This window comes from Lethenteron reissneri, unplaced genomic scaffold (assembly GCF_015708825.2).
Source record: "Lethenteron reissneri isolate LAM-NWPU_2019-01 unplaced genomic scaffold, ASM1570882v1 scaffold_1398, whole genome shotgun sequence".
NCBI lineage: Eukaryota > Metazoa > Chordata > Hyperoartia > Petromyzontiformes > Petromyzontidae > Lethenteron > Lethenteron reissneri.
Genome location: NW_026891111.1, coordinates 31,188 through 42,320, shown reverse-complemented (window position 1 = coordinate 42,320; position 11,133 = coordinate 31,188). Strand labels below are relative to the sequence as shown.

At 47.4% G+C, this 11,133-nt stretch overlaps 1 long non-coding RNA gene and 1 other non-coding gene across 2 annotated transcripts; both read right to left on the bottom strand.

Moving 5' to 3' along the window:
- Positions 1-483: 483 nt before the first annotated feature.
- On the bottom strand, positions 484-2,246 carry LOC133362180 (uncharacterized). The gene is made up of 3 exons (XR_009757465.1): positions 2,178-2,246; positions 1,968-2,043; positions 484-622 (listed from the first exon to the last, which is right to left on the bottom strand). It is a non-coding gene; the product is annotated as an uncharacterized LOC133362180 (long non-coding RNA).
- A 5,497-nt stretch (positions 2,247-7,743) lies between these two features.
- Positions 7,744-7,816, bottom strand: TRNAK-CUU (transfer RNA lysine (anticodon CUU)). Its single transcript has one exon. It is a non-coding gene; the product is annotated as a tRNA-Lys (tRNA).
- Between the last annotated feature and the right edge of the window lie 3,317 nt (positions 7,817-11,133).

Sequence of the window (11,133 nt, the reverse complement as noted above, 5' to 3'; positions counted from 1 at the left end):
AAAACCATAAATATGGCAACGTTAGCTACGTACCTCGACTGACTCTACGTCAGAGGTCGCAACCGGGTACCCGATACCCGTACCCTACCTGATACCCGTACCCTACCCAATACCCGGCTACCCGTACCCGACTGGACTGGGTACGGGTACGAGTACCCGTTTGCGACCCTGGTGCGGCCGGGTACGGGTACGGGTAGGCCGTGAGTCACTGGTGAGTAACTGTGTGTCGCTCATTTCCCAACGTCTTGTCTCTTCTCACAATTCAAGTGCCTAGAATCAACCCACCCGCGCCTGCAACGTGGCTTCATCCCAGAGGTCGCAATCAGGTACCCGATACTTGTACCCTACCCGTACCCGGCCGGGTACGGGTAGGGTACCCGTTTGCGACCCTGGTGCGGCCGGGTACGGGTAAGGAATCAAAACCCATTTGCAACCTCTGCTCTACGTACCGTGTGAGCTGTGGAGGTGTTACTGCTGCTGGCTTGCGTGCCATGGCAGGGTTCACGGCTGCTCTGGCAGGGATAGGCGCTGGGTTCGTGAGAACCCCCGCTTGGGTTCAACAGGTCATCCACATTGCCGTCATCCGAGATGCAAAACTTGTCTCGATCTCCATTGGAGAATACTGTCAAGGGTGGGATTGGCGGTGGTGAAATGTTCAAAGTTCAGTTGAAATTAATACAGCATGCGGTGTACAGGCACACGTACGCCAGCCCGTTGAGATTCGCATGTAATTCATGTAAAGTATCCTGCCTATGAGCTACAAGGCATTACATTCCCAAGACTTAATTCTATGGGAATTCAAATGTTCAAACTGAAAAATGTTTGGTCATTGGCTGTTGGTGACAAGGTCCACAAACAGCAAACATGAATTTAAATGACGTACACTGGAAAGCATTTCCACAAAGCATTTCTACAAACTTCCAGCAAATCTCATGCATCTTAAGACTTCAAATGCCTCCTGTGTGAATGTGACTCAAACACAAACACATTCTTATTCACAAAGAAACCACAAGCGTTTGTCAACTTTAATATCTTTTTTACAATGATGTTTTTTTTACTTGTGCAGCCCACTGTCAATGGATTCCCTTGATTGTTTTTGTATTCAGGCAATCTCCCACTGCACGAACATAATTACTTTTAAAACAAATACAGGTGGTAACAAACAACAAAACATAGTCTATTCCAAATATCCAAATACATAAAGTTCGATTTAAAGCTTTCGTTACTGCAGGGATTCATATTTCTTGGTTATTTCGGTAAAGTCACGTAGAAGGGAAACCATCAAATAATAAAAAAAAAACATAATAAAATAATTCTCACGACGTTTCGGCCACAACACAAGTAGCCGTCCTCAGGTGAAGACAGGTCTGTCGAGGCAACAGCGTCTAAAAGAAAAAAAAAAACGAAAAAAAAAACGCTGAATGCCTCGACAGACCTGTCTTCACCTGAGGACGGCTGCTTGCGTTGTGGCCGAAACGTCGTGAGAATTATTTTATTATGTTTTATTTTTATTATTTTGTTACTTCCCTTCTACGTGACTTTACCGCAAGAACCAAGAAGACAAGTAATCATCATCAGGTGTGAAATCCACAGCAAGAAAATTAGAAAAAAGTGTCGGTTTTTCCCAACGTCAGCACCACGGATAGCGATTTCCCTTCTACATGACTTCACCGAAATAACCAAGAATATCCAAATACATAGTTTAGTAATTTAGAAGAATACTATAGTTTTATAATAAAATGTATACATCAGCATGTATTGTTCTTACATTTTTAAGGAGTAAGAAAGTTAATTTGGCCCTTGGCACAGAACTTGAATCGTGTGGCAAATAGATTTTGACCCGAGGTCTTTCTGGATCGATTATTCAAAATGTGCTTCGCATGTAGGGTCATTAGATTATTAAGAGAAAAACATAATAATCATTGAGCTGGTAGTGTACACGATTCTTTGTTTGTTTGTTCACTCACCAAAACGCTGACGATGAAATGGGAATCCACCCATAGCTCCAAAAAACATCACGTTCAATAAATCCAGTATGTCCTCCTGAAGAAGGTACATCATACAACGAGACGCTAACATTGACTGATCAACCACAACACGTTTTAAAAACAAATCTACGATATTAGAGTATAAGTGTTGCATTACACGCATTCACATTCATTTTATTGGTGGCTTACCAAGCTCATGTGAGCCTCCGTTTTCTCCGCAGCAAGGAGTTGGTATGCTCCTGTAGCTTGCTGAAATTTCTGTATCGTACAAAAGGAAATTATAGTTTTGACAGAAACGATGTGCATTATTCCACGTTGTGTTCAGCTGCAGCAACTTGTGGGATTGAACAACGTCAGTGCCTGTCAAGTGCGTCATGGGCTTGGCAGCCTGTGATTGTGACATGTGACAGCTCTCACGTAAAAGAAAACGGATTATAATTCAAAGAAAATGTTGGAGTCCTCGGCAAACTGCAAAGCTGTAGGCAGCGGTTTCCTCGGGATGATGACATCACAGCAACTGCACCAGCCAATCAGCTGCCAAGAGACCCCCATGCAGCAGCAACACGGCCGGCGTGACTCGCAGCTGTCGACTTGAGCCGGTTTGCGGTGGAGGCAAGTATATTGAGGCTCTCAATGTGATCAATATTGGCCTTGATCACTTTAGGATGTGTAGGTGTCTTTACTCCACGATTAGATTTCACTTACAAAAGTGTTTTATTTACCAAGACCAACATCGGTTTCAAGATTAATTAAGTGCTTCTGGACTTGGACCCCATGGAATAGCGATCTCTGCAAAATCAATGTTCTCTCAAGCAAACCGCCTTGTTGGTGCATTCATACGTGATGTGCTATTTGAACAACCCATTTAACACATTCCTGCTGCGGAGGGAGCTGGTAGGAACGCTGGGTTGCTCCGTCAATGGCCTGCAGGGTCAACGGCGGCGTGGTGTATTCCGCACATATACCCGACTGTGAGGGCGGGCACAAGCCGGCGTGAGTAGGTTAAACGTTGAATTTTATAAGGGAACCACGGGGTGACCAGCCCCTCCCCACCCAGCCCCACCCCTCCCACCCCCCACCCAGCCCCACCCTCCCCACCCAGCCCCTCCCCACCCAGCCCCACCCCTCCCAACCCCCACCCAGCCCCACCCTCGCCACCCAGCCCCTCCCCACCCAGCCCCCACCCAGCCCCTCCCCACCCTCTCCACCCAGCCCCACTCCTCCCACCCCACCCAGCCCCTCCCTCCCCACCCAGCCCCTCCCCACCCTCCCCTCCCTACCCAGCCCCTCCCCACCCTCCCCACCCAGCCCCTCCCTCCCCACCCAGCCCCTCCCCACCCAGCCCCCACCCAGCCCCTCCCCACCCTCTCTACCCAGCCCCACTCCTCCCACCCCACCCAGCCCCTCCCTCCCCACCCAGCCCCTCCCCACCCTCCCCTCCCTACCCAGCCCCTCCCCACCCTCCCCACCCAGCCCCTCCCTCCCCACCCAGCCCCTCCCCACCCAGCCCCTCCCTCCCTCCCCACCCAGCCCCTCCCCACCCAGCCCCTCCCTGCACGACGGACACAATAATCCCCTGTGGGCTGGTGTAACCAGGCGGTCCCTACCAGTATCAATGTACAATGCTCAAAGTGCACAAATATGACAACGATGCTGATATTTAGAACCAGTACAATGCTGTTCAATTGTATTTCACTCAGCATGAGTGAACCATCAGAAAATGTCAAATACTAGCAGCATACGTTCCATCACATTAACATCAAATATACCAAGCACTCCTTGCTACTCACAATGGCAGCAGTGTCACTGCTGTGATTATTCTTATCTGAATGACACTCCAGGGCAAACTTCTTGTATGCGGATTTAATTTCTGCTTCAGGGGCTCCTGTGCATGACAGCAAGCTTCCATTAAACACGTGGCACACAAAACACCGCTCAATTACATACATTGACAGATCCGTAAAATGACACATTTGTACATTTCCATTGGATTTTTCTTACGTTTTATTCTTTTTCAAGATCTAATCTATACAACAGCCATAAAGCTCCTTTTCAAAGACGTCCAGAATGCAACAACAAACAACACAACAACACGAGTGCAAAGCATTGTACAGGAAATGTAAACAAATCACTTTAAAAATAAATAAATATGCAAATACCAGCAAACTATGTTTTTTATCCTTTATATTAAGTTCACTTGCTTGCTTGCGCGCTTACGACCGTGCAAATCTTTCGGTAGTTTTTTTAACTCACTTCCCGTGATCCAGTCGAGCTGACATTTTGCACACAGACTCGTTGTGCGTGACAATGAATTTTCGTGAAAAATGCTTTCCAAAATTTTCCACTTTTTAGGAATTTTTATTTTTCATATTTAATTTAAAATACCAATGTGATAAAAATAAAACTCTTACTTAAGAAAAACAGAAATGAATAATAAAATAAAACCGATGCCACGCATATAAAGGATTTATAGTGAAAAACTTTGTTTGTAAATCCTTTATATTAAGTTCACTTGCTTGCTTGCGCGCTTATAACCGTGCAAATATTTCGGTCGTTTTTTAACCCACTTCCCGTGATCCAATCGAGCTGACATTTTGCACACAGACTCGTTGTGCGTGACAATTAATTTTCGTGAAATAAAATTCAAAAATGTTACACTTTTTAGGAAAAAAATATATTTAATTACCAATTACTTAATGCTGCAATGCAATCATCTGACCCATAGGTGGCAGCCATCTCAAGCCAGAGGACGAGAGGACTCTAGCCGCCACGCATATAAAGGATTTAGAGTGAAAAACGTAGTTTTTACGGGTTAATTTTTTTGTATCTTACCAGGCATAGACAAACCGAGCTGTTAGCCTCTTTGTCAGAAGCCATGTGGCCACAAATGATGGCCAACACACGTGGCGATTCAACGCAGCAAAACTATCGCAAACAACACAGAGCACACGTACACATCTGGGCAGATGGTTATTGACGTGGCGTGACGCACATTTCTATCCCGATCAATGACTCGTCTTCTTGGTGCTTTCGGTAAAGTCTCGTAGAAGGGAAATAATAAAATAATATTAATAAAACATAACAAAATACAATTCTCACGACGTTTCGGCCACAACGCAAGCAGCCGTCCTCAGGTGAAGAACAGGGCTGTCGGAAAGACAGACCTGTTCATTCAGACGCTGTCTTCCCGACAGACCTGTTCTTCACCTGACGGCTGCTTGCGTTGTGGCCGAAACGTCGTGAGAATTATTTTATTATTTTTAATTTTATTATTTTATTACTTCCCTTCTACGTGATGACTTTACCGAAAGAACCAAGAAGATGAATCCCTGCAGTCACGAAAGAAGCTTTAAATCGAACTTTAATTACTCGTTGTTGAATAGTTTGGCCCACAACACGCGCTCGCAAGCCGTGAAGCGTGCCACGTGTGGCCACAACCAGCAGAGGAACGTCTCAGAGCGCACGGATTGTCAATGTTCACTTCGTGTCACAGTAGCCGCGCTGTGTGACAACCCCTCCACTCTTTGGGGCGGTGCTGCTGCTGCTGGTGGAGGGTTCTGCGACACATTCACATTGACGCGATCTTACCCAAACAAACAAACATGGATATCGGTCGCGAAAGTCCGAGTACTGTACGTGTTGGGAGACAAAGGCGGCCGGGCGTGGTGCTGGCCACCCACCTCCTCGTGTTTCCGTGCTGGCCTTCATAGGTGCTACTCGCTACTAACAGCACTTGCCCCTGCAGTCTGTCAAGGCTACCTGGGGGACCTTTGTCTGTGTTGCTACTCGCTACTAACAGCACTTGCCCCTGCAGTCTGTCAAGGCTACCTGGGGGACCTTTGTCTGTGTTGCTACTCGCTACTAACAGCACTTGCCCCTGCAGTCTGTCAAGGCTACCTGGGGGACCTTTGTCTGTGTCCACGCGACTCACCATAGGGAAGTCCCAGCGCCGTGTAGGCCTCTTGACGGGTCAAGCTCATCTCGGATACCAACAACAACAACACAAACAACAACAACACAACAACACACCAACACCACAACAACACACCAACACAACAACAGCACAACACTCACCACCACTCACACACTCTCTACTATATATACTAGTAGTGTACAACAACACAAACAACAACACAAACAAGAACAACACTCAGCACCACCACCACTCACACACTCTCTACTATATACTAGTAGTGTACAACAACACAAACAACAACACTCACCACCACTCACACACTCTCTACTATATACTAGTAGTGTACAACAACAACACAAACAACAACACTCACCACCACTCACACACTCTCTACTATATACTAGTAGTGTACAACAACAACACAAACAACAACACTCACCACCACTCACACACTCTCTACTATATACTAGTAGTGTACAACAACACAAACAACAACACTCACCACCACTCACACACTCTCTACTATATACTAGTAGTGTACAACAACAACACAAACAACAACACTCACCACCACTCACACACTCTCTACTATATACTAGTAGTGTACAACAACAACACAAACAACAACACTCACCACCACTCACACACTCTCTACTATATACTAGTAGTGTACAACAACAACACAAACAACAACACTCACCACCACTCACACACTCTCTACTATATACTAGTAGTGTACAACAACAACACAAACAACAACACTCACCACCACTCACACACTCTCTACTATATACTAGTAGTGTACAACAACAACACAAACAACAACACTCACCACCACTCACACACTCTCTACTATATACTAGTAGTGTACAACAACAACACAAACAACAACCACCACCCTCCTCCGACACTAACCACGTGGAGCGCCGCAGGAGCAACACGTGACTCGGAGACGCCGCTCTCTGATTGGTCGCTGGCAAAAGTATCAGAGACGTCCGCTGATTGGTTCAACGCCGGCCACGCCCCTCACACCACGCGGCTTCCCATTGGCTGCTTGGCAATTAATTAAAGAAGACTTCCGGCCTATTTAATTAATTGGCCGTTTGGCAATTAATTAAACATTTAATAAATTTTCTTGGTTCTTTCGGTAAAGTCATCACGTAGAAGGAAATAATAAAATAATAAAAATAAAGCATAATAAAATACAATTCTCACGACGTGTGGCCGAAACGTCGTGAGAATTGTATTTAATTATGTTTTATTTTTATTATTTTATTACTTCCCTTCTACGTGACTTTACCGAAAGAACCAAGAAGACAGGTCATACTTTGTAGCGATCACCCGGAGCGACACGTTGTATTTGAGGCCACTGAACAGCAGCGACAGCTCGGGGTGTACAACTCCTCTAGAGCAGCTTTGAGTGATGAAGCAGTCGTTGTTACGCGCTTACATGGCTCACAAGACGACTTGTTGTGGTTTATATTTTGTCTAAACGTTGCTTGTTGTTGTTGTCATCTTGACGCGGGGTTCTAAGAGGCGCGAAGGATGTTGGTGTTTTGCGATAGAAATAAATAAACTGCGCGGCGCCCAGCGTGGGGCTCGAACCCGCGAGCCCGAGACGCCGCCGCGTGCCGCGCGCCACCCGCTGAGCTCGCCGCGCGCTGGGGACTCAGCTCGCCAAGTCGCCTCCTCGTGTAGCAGCCTCCACACTCGCGTTCACTCGCTACACACCGTGTCGAGAATGAAATGGAATTGGCTATTATCATTGTTCTTGAAGAGTGTAGTGAACAATATGGAGACGCTTGGGGTTTTTTATTGAAAATTGTTAAAAGACATTCGCGCCCAACGTGGGGCTCGAACCCACGACCCTGAGATTAAGAGTCTCATGCTCTACCGACTGAGCTAGCCGGGCACTGGCTGGGTGAGATGTTTAATCGCTATTAGTACCTCACCAGAGTCAACACGCTCATTACACAACTGCAATATTCAAAGATCTAATCTATTTTTAAATCCTTTATATTAAGTTCACTTGCTTGCTTGCTTACGACCGTGCAAATCTTTCGGTCGTTTTTTAACCCACTTCCCGTGATCCAATCGAGCTGACATTTTGCACACAGACTCGTTGTGCGTGACAATTTTCGTGAAATTTTTTTTTTACATTTTTACACTGTTTAGGCAATTTCTTTTAAATATTTAATTACCAATTGCTTAATGGTGGCAGACAATCATCTCTGACCCATAGGTGGCAGCCATCTCAAGCCAGAGGACGAGAGGACTCTAGCCGCCCGTTTCATGATGACGCAAATGTTGACTAACCACATGGCACGAAATCCCTGCCCCCACGCTGTACACTGGAGACTATTTATAGAGCAGTTACATTGAAGCCGCCAGGTTCTTGAAAGTGGTAAAACGGGTCAACGCTAGTGCCCTCGGGAATATACGGGGCATGTTAAGAGGTGATCTTTCATTTTTAAATCCTTTATATTAACTTCGCTTGCTTGCTTGCTTACTCAAGAAAAACAGAAATTAATAATAAAATGAAACCGATGTGTGTGGTGTAAGCAATGTGGGATATCGATGTACACGGACATGAACAAGATCAGCAGACAAGACGTCTTTCATACTCTTTGGTTCTTTCAGTAAAGTCACGTAGGTAGAAAAAAATAAATAATAAATAAATCACGACGTTTCGATCGCAACACGAGCGGTCGTCCTCAGGCGAAAACATCCAGACATTGTCGCGGCAGAAGTCACGTGAGCTGCAGCTGAGCATTGTTGTAATGCGGTGGGCTCACGCGACATTGATTTCTGTAAGACGAAGGCGCTTTGAAAACTCACTGGCGATGCTCTTTTATATAAGCGCACAACTTAATCTGTGACGAACGCTGCACTTTCCGTTGCTTTCATGCAGGGGGCGCTGCAAACCTACGCGCCCCCTGCATGAACGACGGAGGCACAGGGACAGACGGTCGATCGCGTTGGAATCGGTTTGCAGACGGCGGTCTTCTGGCACGGCCAGCAGCTCTGTGTCGCCTCATCTCAATCCCACGATCCTAACCAGGTGAAAGTCCGCATCAAACAGAACCCCGGCAAGGCCATCTACTTCACGACTAGAGAAAGTTCACACGAAATGTCGTTTTCAATGAAGTCTTCCAGATGTAAAATAACAAGCTTTTAATGAAGACATACAATTATCAAATTCAAAACATAATACAATTCAAAGTTGTTTCATTTTAAAACTTCAAAACGGAGCATCGGGAGTTTGCGTGGATGCGTCGCTCGTGTGCAATTCTTTTTGTAACTTTCCAATCAGCAAGGAGCATTTCTTATCCTAATTCGACAAAATGTACATCAACACGTAATACAAAATTATAATTCGTGTTGTAGAGAATGTATCTCCTCTACGTGTAACTTTTAAGTGGTATGCCTTGTAACAGATTAATGATCCGAGCGTGCTCGCTATTTCAAAGACAATGAGTTGCTGCTCCAGAGGGAGACGCTTCCTAAAAACACACAAATACCCTTTGACCTGTATCACAAGTGAAGTACCGGTGAAGACACTTGACGCCGAGGTGGAGGCACACGGATATTTATTCAACACAGCTCGTATGTGACATACAGCACTGGAGGGGGTATCGGCCCCCTCACCCGACTAGCTAAGGATACACTTCCTAGCTAAGTCCTAGCCTGCCTCACAGTCCTCCACTACTGGGCTAGGGGAGGCTACTTGGCCCGACACTGGTAAGTCGGGCCGGTACCCGGAGTCCCAGACCAGCTCTTAGAAGAGCACCGGCTCTGGCTTTCGGTACCACGCCGCTGGCTCAGTCCTGTTCGGCCCTGATAAGGACATCGAACGAGGGGAGTCCAGGGCTCTATCTAAGACGTCTTCAGTCTTCTTAGTTAACTATAACATAACTGACTCGAGCCCCTATAACGTCCCCTTTTATACCCAACCCTCCTTGAGGGGTGGGGCCCCGGGGGATCATAACGCCAAACCAGCCCCCCCCAGGGTGTCTGGCTCGGACGTCGCAGAGGGCATCTCCCTGTGCACACACGTAGCCCCGCCCACTGTGTCTGTTTCTCATAGACTGCCATACATAACGGGCCCTCACTTTAACACCCCTACATCACCCCCCCCCCGCATAGCTTGCAGCCGTCCCGGCTGCCAACATACAAAATGACAATAAAAATGAATTTTTACCGTAACCGCGCGTGTGCCTCACTAATTTTCAACAATAACAAGAACGGCAACAAGAACACAAAAAAAAATGCAACAGCAAGAAGAGAAAACAACCCGACGCACCCCCCCTTGAATAAATACGAATTCCGTAAGAAAACAAGCTATATACAATTTGCAGGGAAGCTACCATACACACAACACCCGGTGAGCACAACGTATGTAAATTCAATGGGCAGGGAACACACCCCCCCACACAACACACAATGAACACAACATATATACACATCTTGCGGTCTCACAACAGTCTGCGCATTTTTGCGCGTGTCCTTGCGGCGGGCCCCTCACACGGGGAAACCCCGGGTGGCGGACCGTCAGGTGGTAATCGTCCGTCCCGGAGTGAGACCTCCTCTGATGCCGCGTGACCGTTGGTATCCCCAGAAGGGGTGGTCGGGCGTGAGCCCGTCAGTCTCGATGCACCTGGAGGTGGCACGGCCGGCAAGGCATTAGGTGAGCGCGGCGGAGACGGACCTAGTGAGTCGGTCGACCCCCCACACGTCTGGCCACGCATGTGTGAAGTGGGTTTGTGTACCGCGACGAAGGGTTTCAACCGAGAGGGGTGCACGAACCATCGCCGCTTCCCCCATCGAATGCGCACGCACTGTGGTCGCAAGACCTCGACCACTTCCACAGGGCCCCGCCACGGCCGCGCCAGCTTAGGGGAGGTAGCCAGGGGCACTTGGGGACAGTGCAACCATGCCTTGTCCCCCGGCTTCCACTGTATCACATGCGCCCGACCCAGCCTGAGGCGCTCATTCGCCTTTTGACGGAGGTCCGAGTTCAACCTCGCAGCATCCCGCGCCTCTGTTAATTTAGCCAGATTAAATTTGACGTGGTCAGCCAATTTAGTTTTTCCTTGCGGGTCGGGGATCTGCAGCTGGGCGCGAACAGGCGGGTCGGGTTCGCGACCGTACATGAGGTAAAAGGGGGAAAATCCCGTAACTGCATGGGGTGCCATCCGGTATGCCGCCAAGACCCCCTGAATATGCAGG